Here is a 20,697-nt window from a genome sequence, read left to right on the forward strand (position 1 = left end):
CTAGAAGACTCCTCTTTGGAAATTCTTAATTGTGGGCTACTCGTAAAACCATAATTTTATATCCCAATTATGTTTACGGCGAGCATTTCATGTTCGGATTAAACTTAATTATGAAAATGCTTTTTGCCTTTATTCGTATCATAATGAATTGGGCAAATTATGTTTTAATAATACAGGTGGATTTTACGAATAAACAAACGGAATTTATACACATGTGGCCTTAGTTTGATGTGTTCGATAATAAAAGCGACATTTTTCGTACGGGGGTGGCGGTGGTACTACTGGTGGTAGGACCTCTTGTGAGTCCGCGCGGGTAGATACCACCTCCCTGCCTATTTCTGCCGCGAAGCAGTAATGCGTTTCGGTTTGAAGGGTGGGGCAGTTGTAACTATACTGAGACCTTAGAACTTATATCTCAGGGTGGGTGGCGCATTTACGTTGTAGATGTCTATGGGCTCGAATAACCATAAGTGGTTAAGACTAAAGGTGGGCTGCGACCTCGTCCACCCATCTAAGCTATAAAAAAATTGACTTTTTTTTCTTTTTTCTTTTATCCTACATAAGCTGATGGTCTAGAGAGACCATATCAGCGTCACCGGCCTAGAGCAATATCACACACAATATCACCGTAATTCGAACGAATATAAAAACTTAAAAGAGTTTTTTCCCTAGCGAAGATAGGTACATAATCGAAAATTGAAGTCATAACTGACTTGGTATCACGCTCGTTCCGAACTTTAACCTAATTAAGGTTAAATTTGTGACAAAGATAGGCGAGATAGCGGTAGATAAATATATACATATAGATATTGTATCTTTATTATAAGAAACTAGCAAGCTCTGCAGATTTGTTTAGTTTTCCGTCCGAAGGTGCGCTGGTCGCGCGAAGGCCTTTCAACTTCACCAGGTTGGAAAGCACGGGCTCAGGGGAAATGAGTTTTGTTAACAGTTGCTCAAGCATCTCCGAAGGAGATTTACCGGCTCAAGGGCAGCTGCTTAGTGAATGTCTATTACTGGATCGCAAGAACACCTGGGAATAAATTCAGCATTTTAACTACATACAATACATATAAATTATTAATTTAACACATCTTTTTTTTTTACATTTAATACATTTGTAGGCAGTGGCTTGGATCTGCTCCTGGCATTGCTGAAGTCCATGGGCGATGGTAACCATTCACCACCAGGTGGGCCGCATACTCGTCTGCCTACACGGCCATTAAAATATAATAATAATACATATTATAATAATATAATGTATTTTGTCAAGGAAAACAGACATACTCGTAGTAGATCCATTCTGTAATTATCATTTTAACAGGGTAGTTAATCGCGTTTTAAAAGCATTTTCTTAAAAACTATTCACAATGTGGCTTCATCTGACGGACATCATTCGAAATTCATAAAAACATTTTATACCGTGAAGCCGCAATCCTGATAAAATGGGAAAACTTGCTCTGAATGCCGTATTGTTCAACAGAAACCCAGTTTATATGAAAAAGTTTTACTATTCAAAGTCAACAAAACGGAGGGAAATATTGTCGGTGACACGTGTGTCTTAGATTGTATTTTTTTATTTTTATAAACTTCGAGAACTTGTGGATTGGCAACATTTAAATATTTTATCGGGTTCTTGAAATTCGGAAAAAAAATAGTTATGTATTTTGCAAAATAGTTTTAGTTTTGCAAATAGGTTTTTTTTTATTGCTTAGATGGGTAGACGAGCTCACAGACCACCTGGTGTTAAGTGATTACTGGAGCCCATAGACATCTACAACGCAAATGCGCCACCCACCTTGAGATTCTCAGGCCTCAGTAAAGTTACAACGGCTACCCCACCCTTCAAACCGAAACGCATTACTGCTTCACGGCAGAAATAGGCGGTGGTGGTACCTACCCGTGGGGACTCACAAGAGGTCCTACCACCAGTAAAACAAACAACATTCGTATTTATTGTATTGTGTCGTTGTTATTCGACATCTTCAACTTCATGCGTCTCTGGTACATAAAAATCTACTTTGTTTCATTACGTCATTCATATCCACGTCGAAATTAAACTTTGTAATTGAAATTTCATGCAAAATCAGACTCAATTAATACGAGATTTGTCATGTTAATTGATTTGATTTGCTTATTGAGAAATTCCTTGAATTTTATCAATATTTAAATTGTGTCAAACAAAAATTGAATTGAGTTGCCTTCATTAATATATTGACGTTTTAGCTATATCTATACTTATAAATGTAAAAAAATATTTTTGATACGTACACTGAATACAAAGAAAATAAATCACTTATGACTGTTCAAGCTTCAATCAAGCTGTTCAAAACATTCAATCATTAATTTAACAACAAAAATCAACAAAAAACACTCTGGTCGTACATACAATTGAACGGATCTAAAATTAATATTTATTTATGAAGTCAAAATCCTTTAATTGACTTGTTCATGCAGTTGAAAATATGCTAATTTTGGATTAAAGTCAACAAGTGAAGATCGCTTAATAACTTAGCCAAATTCAGACCGTGAATTTAAAATTATTCCGCCAGTTTTTTTTTTGTAACGTTAGAAATTTGCATATTTACGCGGGAATAAAAATAAACAATATGAAATTTGTATTTCAGCTTTTCGCGTATTATAACGTCAAGCGCTGGGTTTCGGGATAAATAAATAAATCTACCGAAGTTAGCACTGTATTTATTACTTACAACACTTCACAAACACTTTAAAATTCTTAATTCACTTCTTCCGCTTCGCTTCAGGTGATCCGTTAGTTGTTTCGCTTCGAGTAGTTCCGATTACTGCTCAATTCCGATTGATTGCTTGCTCCCGAGAATCGTCGAAAATATTCCACAAAAGTCGAGTATTGTGTGTTTTCGCTATTTGACAATAGATGGCGTTGTACTTCTCGAGCGTTCTAGATGCTACTAGATCCTTCGATATTCGTTCGACTATTCTGCGATATACGACGTTACTCTTACCGGCGTAACAATAATATTTTTATAATATTTTTCTGTCAAATTATGACTATTGCTTGCCAACAGCTACTTCTGCTCTTATCGTTAGTTGTCAAATTATTATCTTTAACCAAACCAAGAACTTTTTGCTCCTCTGTAGTAATAAGCATTAGTGAAAAATGATAGATTATTCTGAAAATCTGCTGATTATAAATATAGTTTTAACAGAAATCAAAGCTAGATGAGTTTACGGTGCCCGATATTTGATGTACGATATGGCTGAATCGTCGTCTTTAATAGTTTTTTTTTCTAAGGCTGTGGTAATTATGCGAGCTAATGGCTCATCGGGTCTTAAGTGGTTACATTTATCGCAACTGGAAAGCTTACACCCACCTTGAGTGTCGATGACGGACTGAAATGCGTGACTTAGCTTCATAGCTACAATAGGCGGTAAGGTGGCATTGTATTGCGTATGGTCTTACATTAGACCCTACGAGTAAGTGATCGCAATGCATTGGTATAATATTCAGATAATGTTGCTGCTCACTCTCCACTGAATCCTTTAGTCGTCTTTTACAATGGATGGTGTTCTTTTAAACTGTTCACCGCACAATCTTATAACTCATCTTAATTGCAATAAATAACAATCGATTTTATTCGATTTGTTTATTAAGGTTCAAAAATCCAAACAATAATAAACCACCAAAAAGTATCGCAAAAAAACTTTTTTAGCCACTGGCCACTTGGTTTTAAATATATTTCACTTAACCTTTAAGCAACTATTCGTTATAGACGACTGATAAAACGCTACTAATGGCGCTATCCGAAAGAATCTCCAAAAACGAAGAAAATTGTTTTACCACGTAATAATATTTATCGAAACGTACAAACAGAAGGCAGGATGTTGGTAACATTACAGCGGAAACCTGTTTCCGCCCAAGCATTCGTTTCCTTAACGTGAATAGTCTAGATAAACACGAACTTTTCCCTGTTTATTGTGGAAATATTTATCTCTGACTAGCTGACCCGGCAGACTTCGTAGTGCCTCAATCGATAAATCAAAGACCTAAATTTATGTATAAAATAAATTTAAAACAAACAAAAGGAAAAAAAAATGTTATTTTTATTTAATTTTCATATTTATCTACATTTTAAACCTTCTCTGGACTTCCATAAGTAATTCAAGACCAAAATTAGCCAAATCGGTCCAGCCGTTCTCGAGTTTTAGCGAGACTAACGAACAGCAATTCATTTTTATATATATCTCTGATTGTATGGTCGATTCTGTTGAATAGACAAAGCGAACTGGAAGAAGCCATCATCATCACAGTCAGTTATCCTTGGCAGAGCGATCATGGTCTTGTAGATGTTTATTATAGCCTTGACATCTGTTCTCTATAATCCATGATGATGAAGCCAGTATCATAAAATTTGCGGTCTCCCTCACTAGTTATGCTTCACATTGGCAGTATTTTTTAACGTGCTATTCGCTATGTCAGAAGGCCCTCAAAATTACTGTAAACAGTTGGCTATGCCCGGTGGCGACCATTAGCCGTCAGATTTAGAATATGACCGTCTACTTGCGCTGGTAATACAAATTAAAAATTAAATTTTCAACGGGACTGTGTCGGTTAGTTTTTTAATAGGTTTTCTTTTTTTTTTTTTTTTTTTTTATGATTGAAAGTTTACTGGTGGCCCGAAGGCCTTTCCAGTTTCACCAGGACAGGTGGGCGAGCAAAGGCTCAGCCAAGTGTTTCGCGAATGAATCTACTACTGGATCGGAATCGCGACCCGCTGAGAAGATCCGGCGAGAAACTCAGCGGGCTGATGCATGGGTTAGGTTGCACGTCGACCTCTTTGTCGAGTTCGACGAGTACGGTTACCGGGGTCCTTAAGCCTGCCCCTAGTATTAGAGCTGAAGGCATCTAATGCAAAGGTTATTGGATCTGATGGATCCGTAAGGACGTGTCTAGGGCGTCGACGGTGACTGGCTCCTGCATGATCAGGATTCGGAGAGTAGTCAGCGGCGGCAACGATAAGGCGATTATCATGACGCATAGCCTTATCGAAGTATCGTTCCGACGCTGACTTCATGTATTTCCGAATTGATTCGAGGCCCAGGTCGTCGTGTAGGTCAACGTTCCTCACGAACCACGGAGCGCCGACAGCTAACCTGCAAAAGCGGGATTGTAGGGATTGGAGGGTGTCTATGTGTGTGCGGGCCGCGTGAGCGAACACCACACTCGCGTAAGTCATGACGGGCCTTATGCAAGTTTTGTAAAGTGTCACCTTGTTCCGAAGGGACATTTTACTCCGCTTACAGATCATGGGGTAGAGTCTACCGAGAATAAACGCGGCACGGTCACGGACTGATTTTATATGCGGGCGGAATGTCATCGATGCATCCAGGGTAACGCCCAGGTACTTGACCTTCCTGGCCCAGGGTATGGGTTGTCTAAAGAGAGTAATCGGGGGTGTGAGATTCCTCCTCCTAATCCGGGAGGAAATCCGTGTGGAGCTTCCCCTCTGAAATAGCACCGCAGTACTTTTCGCTGGGTTGATGTCTATGCGCCATTTTCGGAACCACTGTCCTAGGGCTAGGGCTGCGCTCTGAAGCTTCTTCGCGATTAGGGACTTATTTCTACTAGAATAGTAAACAGTCGTGTCGTCGGCGAATAAAGCTAAATGGGTCGGCGGCGACCGGGGAATATCGTTGACGAATAAGCTAAATAGGAGGGGTGAGAGGACAGAGCCTTGCGGGACTCCAGCTGTGAGAGGTCGTGGGGAGGAGCGGGTTCCCTCGACTCGATATCGAAAAGAGCGGTTCGACAAGAAGTCCCGTATGATGAGCACGAGACTATCCGGCACGCCCATGTTGAATAGTTTGAAAATCAAACCATTGTGCCAGACTTTGTCGAACGCTTTTGCGACGTCGAAGAAGAGAGCTCCCGTGTATAACGGTTTTGGTCGATTAAGCCCCACAAGAATGTGCTCCGTGAGGCGGTGCACCTGTTGAACGCATGAGTGATTTGTACGGAATCCGAATTGTTCATCGATGAGAATGCCCTTGGATGAGACGAAATCTCTGAGGCGCTTGTAGAGCAGACGCTCATACAGTTTGCCTAGAGACATGAGGAGGCTAATCGGGCGGTAGCTCGTCGGATGATTTTTTGGTTTACCGGGTTTATGTATGCCGATAACGTCCGCTTCTTTCCACACCGCGGGAAAGATACAGTTCGCCATAGCGGCATTGAAAATAGATGCCAACATCACGATGAGTTGGACGGGTAGAAGTTTAATAACGCGGTTAGATATACCGTCGGAACCGGGAGCCTTGCGAGGACATAGGTCTTTGATCAAGTCTTTAACTTCCATCGGGGTGACGGGTGGTAACGCATCCGAGGGTGGCAAGGAGGCTCTGCGTTCTACCTCACTGTCTACTAATTCTACATGAACAGGGTCCACGGATTGAGTGCTGGGCGTGCACTGGGTTTTCAATGTATCGGCCAGCAGCTCTGCTTTTTCGTCATCATCAAAGGCTGCGAGTCGGCCTGAGGGGCCTACGAGGGGGGGCATAGTTACTACCGTATCCGATTTGAGAGTACGAGCCAAGCGGTAGTAAGACCTTTGGGAGGGCGCGAGTCCTTCTAAGAAATCAGACCATCTGGCATCTCGGACTTCGGCGATGCGAGACTTTACGTCGCGTTGTAGGGCACGCATTCGAATACGATTTTCCGCGGTAGGATACCTGTCGTAGGCGCGTATCGAGGCGTTCTTAGCTCTAAGGAGTTCCCTAATATCGTCGGACAATTTGAAGCGGTGAAGGAAGTCCTCCGCTACAACTTGTTTCGATGACCTATCTAATGTCGAGGTGATGTGTGACGTTAAGATGTCTATGGCTTCAGCGGTATCCTGAGGAGACGGGATAGAGTCCGGGTTAAGCGGGAGTGACGGTGGATCAGATTCAGCCAGGCTGATGCCCAGCGTGTGCCAATCCACCACAGTCCTCGTGACGGGAACGGAATCGGGAGCGCGACCGAGCTTCATAACGACGGGACGGTGGTCTGAATCTAATTCTGAAACTACTTCGATCGAGTGTAAGCGCAGAGTTACGTTTTTTAATAACGCTATGTCGAGTATATCCGGGCGATGCGCGATATTTAGCGGGTAGTGAGTCGGGGTTAGCGGAGCGACGATATCGAAGGCGAGATCATCGACTAACGCGTCAAGCCGCCTGCCATTCGGGGTTGTGGTGTGTGAGTTCCACCTGATGTGTTTACAATTTAGGTCGCCCGCCAGAATGACAGAGCTCCCCATACCGAGCAGCGCCTCGATATCACTGCTTAGAACGATCTTATCCGGTGGAAGATAAACGGACGCGATAACGATCGGCGCGTGTCCCGTCAGTGAGATTCGGCACACTGATGCTTCGATATTAGCGAGCGCGGGAGGATCGAGCGGGACGCAATGCAGGGCTCTTCTATAGTAAATGACGGTACCACCACCACGGGCAGAGAGCCTGTCGTTCCTGACCATGTTATAGTTCGCGATTTTAGGGTCACGGCGCGCGGGCTTAAGTAGGGTCTCCTGCACTAAAAAGATATCAATTTGATGGTCACGCAAAAAGTCAGAAACCTGATCACGTTGATTTGCGAGACCTTTTTAATAGGTATGCTATGTTCAACTTAACTGATATTTTTGTTAGGACTTTTTGGCGGGAACGCGAGGAGTGAAGTTGTGTGATTAGTTTTATTTTGTCTATTTATTGTTTCTTCAGGTTTTAATGTGTAACAGCGATGGTTTATTAACTGTTTCATATCTGTGAAAGTGCACAAATGTGGGAAAATGAAACAAAGCCGCTAGACGTAACTACTCGGGAACCTCCAAAAAGTCCACTGAAAAAATCTCAGCAAATGACCACCATTTTACTAAGATTATATTTCATCCCATATCATCTCATTTCATTTCACTCCATATTCCTCCCGATCCACTAACGGTGCTTTTAGGTACTTCAAGCACCGGTCACCGTTCTCGTCGAACCCGTCGCTTGCGACGAAGGGCTCGACGAGTAAATTAACTCTCAGACACAGCCCACTGAGTTTCTCGCCGGATCTTCTCAGTGGGTCGCGTTTCCGATCCGGTGGTAGATTCTGCGAAGCACGACTCTTGCTAGGGTTCGTGTTAGCAACATCGTCAGGTTTGAGCCCCGTGAGCTCACCTACTAAAGTTAGGGTTACGCTGATATAGCCTCTCAAGGCTCTCAGCTTAGGTAGGAAAAAAAAAAAAAAAAAAAAAAAAAAAAAAAAAAAAAAAAAAAAAAAAAAAAAAAAAAAAAAAAAAAAAAATCACTCCATATTATCATTTTTCATAAAAATAAGAATACAAATTAAAATAAGACATGACCTAAAGGTCTTAGTTACCAGGTCATAAAATCAATTAAATATATTTTTTTTGTTAATTAAACCTTATGTTCTGCTTGTACACGTCTAGTATATATAAACTCTAACTATTACTGATAAGCTTGATCGATTTACACTCCTGTCTGCGTGAATTGGATCCCAACTTACTACGTTTCGGATCCAACTTTGGCTTTCTATTCCTAACGAAGGTAAGTAATACTTCTTCGTACTCTTTTGATCAAACTCAACTGTGTCTATCGGTCGTTTTTCTTATTAGTATAAGTATAGTTATTTCTTATTAGTATAGCTATAGTTAGCAGCCATCCCGATCATTATGGTTAGCGAGGGTTAACGTTAAAAGGGAAAATCGTCTACCAAGCGGGTGATATTGCTCGATAGACTGAAGTTCCGAATATTATTCTTCGGAGCTTGATATATAAGCTCATCTTGAAAATGTCGTTTGCGAGATTCGGCCATCTGTCAAATATCTTATGCTCTAATAATAGCTACCCGTTACAAACCTGAATCCAATATCTGCTTCGCGGTAGAAACAGGCAAAATGGCGGTTAATTACCCACGCTGGAGAAACACGTCATATATCGGTTATCGAATGAGTAGAACCAGTAATTAGGGAAGACGGGCTCCCGAATATTTTCGCAAAATCAATTAAACAAACAAACGTTATTTCTTTATTACACGTTAAATGTATAGAGTACAATAAATAATGAATTATTTACCAAACATTATAGCTTCTTCGTAATACCCTTTCTGGGATTTCACGGGTTTGTAACGGGCTCATCCTGAACCGTGGCTAATCGTTGCCTCGTGGGTAAGGGTAAGGGTACGAATATTCATATTTTCCAGAATTGAAACCTTTAGAAAGGGCTTCTCCGGTCGGGCTGTGTTCACGAGGGATTTCTTATTAAAATAGGATTCGGTCTCTATGTAAGCGGCCTACGAAGGCTGTCTTGTTGAATAATATTTTCATTTACTTCGCGGAATACACCTCATTCTCAATAAACTTTTTTGAGGCACCTAGCAAATGACTAGAATTGGTGGGTAGCATAAAATCGGCGTTTTTTTATAATTTCTAATAGTCTAGTATTTACGTATTATGAAAATGAAAAGGCGTTTTGGCCTATTTTGGTATTTTCGGTAAATTTTCGTAAAAATATTATTTGAGGGTTTGAAAAAATTCAATACACGTTTTACGCCTTTGTTACTTTAGTGTTAGGGACGGCATTTCATTATTTCTCGTATATGTACTTGTATATAATGCCTTTGTATTATATTTAATCAACTTGATCTGTTTTTTTTCTACAAGACCATATATTTTTCAGGGAAATACGCCGTGAATTACGTTCGAAACAACCACAATAACAACTCATGTGGTTTGAAATTTATGAAACAAAACGGTGGAGTGAAACATAAGGCGGATAACAGGACAGTGATGAATTAGGGGCTTAGAAAAGAAAATTCGAGAACATATTGTGCGAGTTGTTTTAAAAATGTCAAGATTTTTATTTATTGCTTAGTTGGTGGTAGGTGGTAGTATTATTGCTTAACAAAAATTGAAATTAAAATGTATGCGTTTTATTGCAAACCAGTACCTAATATATTGTTATTACGACGCTTTTTGTCTTCCAATACCTGCTCTAACGCTCGGTGGACGAGCTCACAGCCCACCTGGTGTTATGTGGTTACTGGAGCCCATAGACATCTACAACGTAAATGCGCCACCCACCTTGAGATATGAGTTCTAAGTTCTCAGTATAGTTACAACTTCACAAGAGGTCCTGCCACCAGTAAATAATTCTTCAGATTCTATATAAATTATTCTTACGACGACTTATCTTCGATTAGTTCGCGACACAAATGTGCAGAATGTTGATCCGTACCCACGTGGACTTTCAATACCGTACCTTACATTTGTTTTTGTGTTTTTGCATTCCTATTTGAAGGGTACGGTATATCTTACATGTCATTCAATAGAATTAAATATTCTACATAAAAAATAAAATGGGCAGTGAGTTTGTTCGTTCAATAGAAGAAAAATAAGGAAAATAAAGAAGAAAGCTTATTCTAATCAGGGTTTATGTTCCGATTATATAAGAATCGGTGACTACTTAACATCTCGTGTTTACTATCGCACCGCCCGCCATCGGAGTAGAGTTCATCCACACTACCTGGAGCCACTGCGCTCATCCACAGTGCGTTTCTAGAGGTTTTTTTTGTCACGTACCATCCGGCTATGGAATGAGTTCCCCTCCACGGTGTTTCCCGAGCGCTATGACATGTCCTTCTTCAAACGAGGCTTGTGGAGAGTATTAAGCGGTAAGCAGCGGCTTGGCTCTGCCCCTGGCATTGCTGAAGTCCATGGGCGACGGTAACCACTCACCATCAGGTGGGCCGTGTGCTCATCTGCCTACAAGGGCAATAAAAAAATTTTTCGAGGAACTTGACCTCCCCAAATAATGTAATATTGCAACAGCTATTTTTTCACAACAGATATTTTCAACTTGTTCTTTGAACATTATCTTCACACGTAATACTAAATGCATATAGCCTCTGTTTGAGTCACAGGTACATATACTTCAGAAACGTGGCTCCACGTTCATTGTTCTCGAGTCTTGAGTACCCTGAAACAAAGGCCAGCTAACAATAGAAAATAGTTTGCCACGACCTTACGATATTACGTAAATCTGAAAGATTTTTATTTCCATTAAAAAAAAAAAAGTTTCACTTTTACCTAACACAAAATCATCAGAAATTTAGCGACCGATTTCAGCTTTACGATTACTTCAATAATAATTTCGAAGGAGTTTCGTTTTTTTTTTTTTATATAAGTAAAATTTTCGTGAGAAATAACCGTTCATTTTTTTGGAACTTTGTACAAAGCAACAGTTATTTCAGCGCTATTAAAATTTTGACGTCTTGTCTCGTGGAGGTCAAAAAATTAGCGCTGCGAACACTGCGAAGTGAATGTTATTAGGTTGTCAGTAAGCATCTAGTAAACCGTAATTCTGTGCGTTCCAAAATGTTTCCATTTAAACTAAAAAAAAATCTTTCTCGATTTTCTAATATTGAACAATCGACAGGCAGAAAATTGGTAGAAAAGGTCAATAAACTTGACCTATTTGCTGAGAAAGTAATACTGTTTATGATATCCATTATTAACTACGATACAATTTAGCTGTAAGCAGCGGTTTGGGAATGGCCCTGGCAGAGCTGACGCCCATGACCGACGATGAGCACACATCATGAGGCAGGTTGTATTTTAATCTGCCCACAGAAGCAATAAAATAAAACAGGTATCCCTTTGTATTATATTTCGCGAAAAAAATACATCAAGTACCTATGCATTCTCTCAGCTCCTATATACTTTTATGTTTTATTCCTCTTAACCAGAAACAATAGAAATGTTAGTTTAAGGTTTTAACAAAGCCGTCAAACTAAAATTGTTTATTTAGGAACACGCTTTCATTGCTCCAGTTCCGATTCAGGAGTGGTCTCAGCGAGAAAACAAATGAACTAATTTATCGATCTGAATACGTACGATTTAATTTAATTTTAATTACGGAATTTAAATCGTATTTTGCGCTCTAAAATTTTGAATGGTTTACAGAATTTTTCTTTTGTGCTCTAGAAGTATTTGTCTACGTACCAAATGCACTACGAATCCCTAAGAGGGTCTCCCGACATATTAAAAGCAAATTCGAGTTAATCATTCCAATGTATGCAAATATCTTGAATTATACGCCAGTCTTCTTTTCTCCACCTTATCCCGCTAGGTGGGGTCGGCATAGCTAATTTTTCTCTTCCATTCTCTTCTATCAGCCGTCATCTCAAAACTCACTTCTATCTCTCTCTCATATCGTCATTCACACACTCCATCGATGTCTTCTTCGGTCGATCTCTTATACGCCAGTACGTTCGGTAATTACTAAGCAATGTACTTACATAGAATTCATCCATACTACCTGGAGCTTCTGCGTTCATCCACAGTGCGTTTCCAGAGACCTTTTGTTGCCACGCACCATCAGGCTTTGGAACGAGCTCCCCTCCACAATGTTTCCCGAGCGCTATGATATGTCCTTCTTCAAACGAGGCTTGTGGAGAGTACTCAACGGTAGGCAGCGGCTTGGCTCTGCCCCTGGCATTACTGAAGTCCATGGGCAACTATAACCACTCAACATCAGGTGTGCCGTATGCTCGCCTGCCTACAAGGGCAACTAACAAAAAAATATATACATTTTTGCGGACGTCCTAATTTTTCATTACCATTACGAAGTTAAATAACAAAAAAAATATGTATTTATGGCTCTATATATCATATCACACTAGCGTAACTATAACGAAATAAGTTTTTTTTACTACCTTCAAATATATGTAAATAAGCATATCAGCATACCGCTCAACTGATTGCAAGTCACGTTACAGCCAACTCTCATTTGAAGGAGGATGTGATGCTACAGGTTCTACTTTAAGATATGACTATGACTATGACTTAATTATTCAGAATATACCATAGACGGAGTCCATTCCATAGTTGGATAGTACGTTTTTTTTTTTAGATAATACGTGCCAAAATAGTCGTTCAGGGTAGCGAGGATGAACTCCGCTCCGATGGCGGATGGTGCGATGGTAAAAAGGAAACGGGGGGATTATCCCAGATTACTCAGAGAGCACATCCCAACACTTATCTATTTCGAGACACGCTCTTAAGCTGGCTGGTAGCCACAACGCCTTAACATAAGCGAATCAAGTCTTAACAGCCAAATCACTTTGTATGTAAATCCCAAATGTTTAAATAACGGCTATCTTACCCCCAAACAAGACGCAGAAGGGATTTCGCGGTAATTGTTCATGAATTTGGAGTTCATATTAACTGTTAGGTTAAGGTTTATGATTCCAGTAATGGTTTCGTAAACTTAATTGGGGACTAGAGGAAGCCTCTGATAAAATACAATAGAATTTATTTATTTACGCATGCATAGCATTTTCTTTAAGTCTTATTACATTTTTTATTTAAAACGAATGTGTGTTATTTGAGAAGAACATTAAATACAAAAAATGTTTACCTGTTGACATTTAATAGATACTAGAGGTCCCGCAGTAGTCGAAATTCGACTATAATTAATTGAAATTGTAAGTTTGTACACTATTATGATTGTATTTTATACTTCTATAATCACAAATTTCGCCAAGACTACACTATAAAAAATATTAATAAAGACAAAAAATATTTAATCTATTCTCAATTTCACCACAGACGTCAAGAACAAAAGTTTGACAATAAATAGTTTGCATGCGTGTGTGCGTCAAATACATGGTATGTAGTGTGTGTAATGTTTTCTTTATTGATTTAATGTATCTTTTATGCATTATTTTAAAAAAATATTAGCATTGTGCACTTCTTCTCTATATTCTCTATAAGTGTGGAAAATTTCATACTCCTCCGTCCGCGCAATTTTCATAAAAAGGGACACAAAGTTTTTGCTTCACGTATTAATATATAGATTATTTTTAACTCACTACTTCCCTTCAAAATCACGTTGATTTGAAAATTTCTATTGAAATAACTTTTGGCCCTATTTTAATAAAAAAACAGTACGAAACAATATATTATGCAATATTTGTTATATTTCATGAAGAAATTTTCTCGAGAACTTGACGGGCCCATTCCCGGCGTGGGCGTTAATGTGTGTGATCTAATAATTTAGCACTAATTTCATGGAGGTTAAGGTTCAAAATTGAAATTCTGTATGAACACAGTCTAATAAATCACATTAATTTTGCTTTATAAGAGGCTTACAAATGAGACGTGAATATTTCAGAGAGGTGCTTTCTGGCCGCTTCGTGGGGTAGGGAAATTGTTTCTTAATTATTATTTTGTATGCGAATTTTAATAGAATTTTCCAGTTTTCAAGTATTTTTAAACCTGTAATGAAGGTTAAAACATTTGTATTTTGTGACTGTGATAATATAAAGAAGTACTAAGAGTGGATATTAATGAGGTTGATAGGCCGCCGTGCTTCATTACGATTGGACAATAAGTCTGTCTGTCCTTCATGGCAAAAGCTCGCAACTTTTATAAGTAATGCGTCACATTATTACGGGAGTTCATAAACATCATCGAAGTAAATGCCGCCACCCATCTTGAGACCTTAGTTCTACACCTCAATTTGTCCAACAGGTACCCCACTACTTAAGGCGAAACGCATTACTGCTTAACGGTAGAAATAGACAGGGTGGTGGTACCTACCCGCGTGGGACCATAAGTACTACTAGAAAAAGATTTACATACAGACAGTTTGAGACAAATCTCTAACTGTCGTTCTACCGAGAAACACATCACAGAAAAGCCTATAGTTATTATAGATACGTACAACATTTGATGAGAGCAGTAGTTTCATAAATCGCATCACTAAACAAAAATACAATATAATTTACCACTAAGTTTATTAAGAAAGCACACTAAAACAAAAATTGAAATTAAAATTTATGCGTTTTATTGCAAAACAGTTCCTAATAAATTGTTATTACGGTGCTTTTTGTCTGCCAATACCTGCTCTAACGCTTTTAGGCATTACCGCTTCACGACAGTAATAGGCAGGGCTGTGGTACCTAACTGTGCAGACTCACAAGAGGCTCTACCACCAGTAAATTAACGGAATTAATTTAGGGAGTAATTTAAGGAAGTAATTTAAGGGAAACCAATAGATGTGTAATAGAACTTAAACCTAATGTTATCGTTTCATTAAATTAAATTTTCGAGAGCCGGTATTCCACTGAAAGCGTTCTAACCCGGACCACACGAGGATGTGGACTTTGCACATCAGCTGATCAAAATATATTAGCGAATATAAAAAATCTTTTTTTTTTTTTATAACAACGAGAGGCAAACGGGCAAGACGGATCACCTGATGTTAAGTGATTCACCGCCGCCCACGGTCACCAGCGTTTACGCCAGTGCGTTGCCTACCCTTCAGGTAAGAATATGCTCTTTTCTTGAATAACCCAATGTCGCAGTTGTTGGGGAAGACCGCTGATGGCAACGAATTCCAGAGATTTACTGTGCGTGGCAGAAAACTGTTTTTAAAACGCATTGTAGTGGAACGCCAACCATCCAGATGGTGCGGATGATAGTTCCGGCGAGACGATCGGTTGCGAAAATCAGCGGCTTCTATTAAATTGAACAGCTCCTCGGAACACTCCCTATCTAATCTATCACAAATCGTCTTCGATTCCGGAAACCGGTAATCTTTGTATATATATTTCTTTGTCACTGAACTCCTCCTAAACGGCTTTACCGATTTTAATGAAATTTTCTGTGTACCTTCAGGTGGATTCGAGAATGGTTTAGATTTACAAATCAGCCCGGCAGGTGACGCTGGAGTCGGTATCGGTGAAGCATATCCTTTTATCGTGCTGCCTAAGTATTTGAAGCTTTATTGGCAGCCGCCTGCTTGACGTTAGCTCACCTCTAATTATATCTCCAACAGCATATCCTGTAGTGTGCAGCTCGCCTAAACTTATATTTCTAACTGCACACACTAAACTATGACAGTATTACACGAATTGTCGACGTGAACAGTTCTCTTTTATTTTGCCTTCATCACTCCAATACATGGCGACCCTGCAATTATATTGCTGCCTGAATATTCTATCAAATCTTTAGAACTATTTTGACTCAAGTGAATCAAGAAATTCAATATCAGAAATTAGATAAAAAATCTTGTGAGATTTTCCAAATATTAATCGATAAGATACAACATAATTTTAAGTTTAATAGTAGTAGTCAAACTAGTTCTAAAGATTTGATAGAAGATTTATCAGACTCATTTGATATTAAAACTGCAATTTCCCTGTTGCCGGTAATGAATGGCCAGGAGCAGGTGACAAATCAACTTATCGATGGTATTCTTCTTTATAGTTCGCTCATCAACGATGACAGTAAAAGTAAATTAATCGATTTCGTATTAAAAACACGTCTCTCACCTAGTGCAAAACTACAATCCATTACAACGTGCCATGTGATAGGCGACTTTTTCTTAATAACTTTTCCTGTTTCTTCATTTGCATTGGCATGAGTTTATAAGACCAGACGCCTGCCTGATGATAACCCTCCTTGGATTATATCTCTATATAACTATTAAAATGTATATTATAAGTAGTAAGTACCTTTAGTACCATTAGTAGTAAGTACCTTTTAAGAAGTAAGAGTAACTTGAAAAACGTTCTTTGTTCGTTTTCTGTTTCTTCTTTTGATTTGTCTTTTACCTCATCCCTTTTTTGACGTGACAACGTCTTATAATTCGATGGAGCCGGCTGCACGTACGAAAAAGCATGCCTGATACGGCGTTACCTCTCTCCTACTTGAATGAGCGATGCATCCGCGTGAACAGCTGCTATACAATAATACACTTTCATGTTTTCGTCAAGTATGAAGTTCAGTGAAAAGTGAATGTGGTGTCAATTGTTTATAGCAACGATAATTGCGATAATTGAAAAATGAAACCATTCCATCAGTATTTTCTTATGACGTTGTCACGTTCAACTATCGTCAGTAAACCGACTTTACAGACAACTGATTTTTAACTAGTCAGGTCATAAGTATTGTCACACAGTAAAAACTTTTCTTTTAGAATGCTGGCCACAAAAAAGTTTATTGAATTCGAATTTCGAATTGTTCATGAAAATAAAAATGTATACTTTTAGAATTTTACTCATTTTTAAATATGGAGTGGACGCTTAAAGAAGACCGTGTTGCAGTTATTGCGTTGCATCGTTGCGGTTACGCGCCAATTCAAATTTTTAACATACTGAAAAATTTGAATATAACCAAAAGATTCGTTTATCGTACCATCAAACGATACAATGAAGACTCTAGTGTAGATGACAGGTCAAGAAGTGGTCGCCCTCGGTCTGTTAGGACTCCAGCAGTGATAAAAGCTTTGAAGGCGCGAATTCAAAGAAATCCCAAACGTAAGCAGAAACTGTTGGCCCTTGGACATCGTTTGAATGCTCGTCTAATGGACCTGAGACTGAAGAGATGCCGCGCTTTGTTGAAGCGGTACGCGGGAAAAAACTATCGGGAAATTCTTTTTTCGGATGAAAAAATTTTTACCGTAGAAGAGAGCTACAACAAACAAAATGATAAGGTGTACGCACACAGTAGTGAAGAAGCGAGCAACCGTATTCCGCGTGTCCAACGAGGTCATTTTCCATCCTCGCTCATGGTATGGTTGGGAGTTTCTTATTGGGGCTTAACAGAGGTACATTTTTGTGAGAAAGGTGTAAAAACGAATGCAGTTGTGTATCAAAATACAGTCCTGACGAACCTTGTGGAACCTGTTTCTCATACCATGTTCAATAACAGGCACTGGGTATTCCAACAAGATTCGGCGCCAGCTCATAGAGCGAAGAGCACACAAGACTGGCTGGCGGCGTGTGAAATCGACTTCATCCGCCACGAAGACTGGCCCTCCTCCAGTCCAGATTTGAATCCGTTAGATTACAAGATATGGCAACACTTGGAGGAAAAGGCGTGCTCAAAGCCTCATCCCAATTTGGAGTCACTCAAGACATCCTTGATTAAGGCAGCCGCCGATATTGACATGGACCTCGTTCGTGCTGCGATAGACGACTGGCCGCGCAGATTGAAGGCCTGTATTCAAAATCACGGAGGTCATTTTGAATAAACTTTAGTGTGATAAGAATCTATGTTTTGTTAAGTTCATTTTGGTATATGAATGGTTACATAATGAATAAACTTGTTTCAATTATTTTACATTAAACATGTGACAGAGTTTATGACCTGACTAGTTATTTTGTTCTTTGATTTACATTATATTGTTATATAATTTACGTTAGAAATTAAATTTTCTAATAACAAAAACAAAAAAGCATCGCCTTTTATTCGTGTTTCTATATTCTTGTATTAGTGTCCAAAAAAGTTAGCCGTTCATAAATTGTTTGCACGAATAAACACTTTTTTTTTTCGTTATCTTGCGCACTGGCTGCTAATGTACCGTTAAAATAAATATCTCTGGTTTTTCGATAGCGTTTCGATATTTCGTTATTATTGTCACCAGCTCCGGTAGCCGTGATCGTCTAGTGGTTAGGACCCTACGTTGTGGCCGTAGTAACCCAGGTTCGAATCCTGGTCACGGCAGTGATAATAACACTGTCGCGGCGGAGTCAATCTTTTTGGAAAATTAGCCGAGAAGCAAAAAGTTGCAAAAAATTTGCATAAGCCTTTCACCTCTCGGTATTTCAATGTCCAAAGACTTTCACCTCTCGATATAATCGCTCTTTAGATCATTTTTATTTGTTACTTGATTTCTTAAAACGAGTTTACATGAGTTAGGTATTGTAGGTAAGCTGTACAGAATTAGAAGTATCAAGGGTTTTTTTTTATGTTCTTACCGAAGCCGATAGTTGTAGCAGTGTGGAATATCACTGCCCACCTTAAAATTTGACGTCGCGTTCTCAATTGTATTGTTTAACAGCTATTACACCCATTCGATGATTACACCCTTCAAAGGGGGACGTAAATCTGTTTCGGACAAAAAAAGAGAAATAGATAAGATAGCGTACACAATGTTAGCGTTTTCTTAGTTTTGCAGCGAGTTATAGTTATGACTAAGAGCAGTAAACGATGCTACTATATCCCGGGCATTAGTTTTTTTTTATTGTTTAGATGGGTGGACGAACTCACAGCCCATCTGGTGTTAAGTGGTTACTGGAGCCCATAGATATCTTCAACTTAAATGCGCCACCCACCTTGAAATATAAGTTCTAAGGTCTCAGTATAGTTACAACGGCTTCCCCACCCTTCAAGCCGAAACGCATTACTGCTTCACGGCAGAAATAGGCGAGGTGGTGGTACCTACCCGTGCGGACTCACGAGAGGTGCTACCCCCAGTTATGCATATATGGGCAGCAATATCATTCCCAAAAACTGACCGCATACAGATCTATCTAAAATAATATTTCGTGATCATCAACTTACTAGAAAAAAAGTATTGCAGTCGTAAAAAAATACAATATTCAATATCTGACAGTTTTCGCCTGAAATTCTGTGAGCACCGTCGCTTAGATCATAACTGAAAACGGATCCATGATTAAAAAATGCATAGCACAAGTTTTCGAAAGCTCAATACAATACAAGCTTTAATTGCGCAAATGAAGCGAACTTTCGCAACACGATGCGACACGCGCCTTGAATCTAGAACATGAACATAATTCAACTACGGATACAACTTTCGACTGCACAGAATATTTGGTTCTAGAATATTAAGCTTAGCACGGGGTATTCCATTTTTGCGTCGGCTCTAGAGTAAAATCTCAACACGATATAAACGAACGAATTAAACTAATCAAAGCAAAGAAAATCGTATACCTAAGTTAATTTTAAAAAAACAATGAGAATCAGAGAGTGGGAATTTTTGGGCGTTTACAAGAATATCGCCTTGAGATATAAGATTGAAGTCCCAATTGTATGATTCAAATGAAAAATAATACATGGTTCAAAAAACTAAAAAACACGGTTTTATAGAAAATCCAACAAAAAAATAGAAAAAATAAATTTATTGTAACAAAAGCGCGATGTCAAACTTTCTCGTAAATATTGTATTGACAGAAATTAGAAAAATTCACAAATGAACTTAGGATTCTTAATTGATAGAATCAAGGGCGGTACCATTTAGAAGCGTATACCCACTGTTACACCATACATACACCACTGTTTAAGTACTTAATATCTTCTACTGGATACCCTAAGCAAACCTTTTAAATCATATTGACACCTAACAAATAAGCAAACTAATAATAATCAAATGTTTTTCAAATTATTTTACGTACAATCAGATAGATAGATATACTATTATATTTCTAACTCATTCATAAATCACGCGCCAAACTTGTGTGCTCATAATATTATTATATTCTTTAAATCCAAATAAAAAAATCAATCAATTTGTAAGTATTTTTAAATTAATAAGTTGTAATGTGTCCAAATTACGTAAGCTTAGTTTTATTTTCGGTACCGATAAACGAACAGCATTAGCGGCTGATTTTTTTTGGCAAAATTTTCGCGCTGTTCCATTTCATTTTTGTAATTCGCTTTCGTAATCACGAATACTCGTAAAGTAAATAAATTAGAGTATTTTCCTTAATCAAACAAATCGAATTCGAATTTGGACCCAACTTTTCTCTGTTTTCTATTTGATCTGAATTTGGAAAAAAGTAAGTCGTTAATATCTCGCCAATCCCTCGCAGTGGTGAAGCAGTATCACACATAGCTGTTGGAGTCACATCATTAAAGGTATCTGTAA

General features: G+C 38.8%; 1 protein-coding gene and 1 non-coding gene across 2 annotated transcripts in view; both read left to right on the forward strand.

Moving 5' to 3' along the window:
* NGR-A17 (neuropeptide receptor A17) overlaps window positions 1–20,697 on the forward strand; it is a 112,381-nt gene that overhangs the window by 53,372 nt on the left and 38,312 nt on the right. The gene's annotated exons all lie outside the window — the stretch shown is intronic.
* On the forward strand, window positions 18,462–18,533 carry TRNAH-GUG (transfer RNA histidin (anticodon GUG)). Its single transcript has one exon. It is a non-coding gene; the product is annotated as a tRNA-His (tRNA).

This window comes from Bombyx mandarina, chromosome 05 (assembly GCF_030267445.1).
Source record: "Bombyx mandarina strain Sakado chromosome 05, ASM3026744v2".
NCBI classification, from domain to species: Eukaryota; Metazoa; Arthropoda; class Insecta; order Lepidoptera; family Bombycidae; genus Bombyx; species Bombyx mandarina.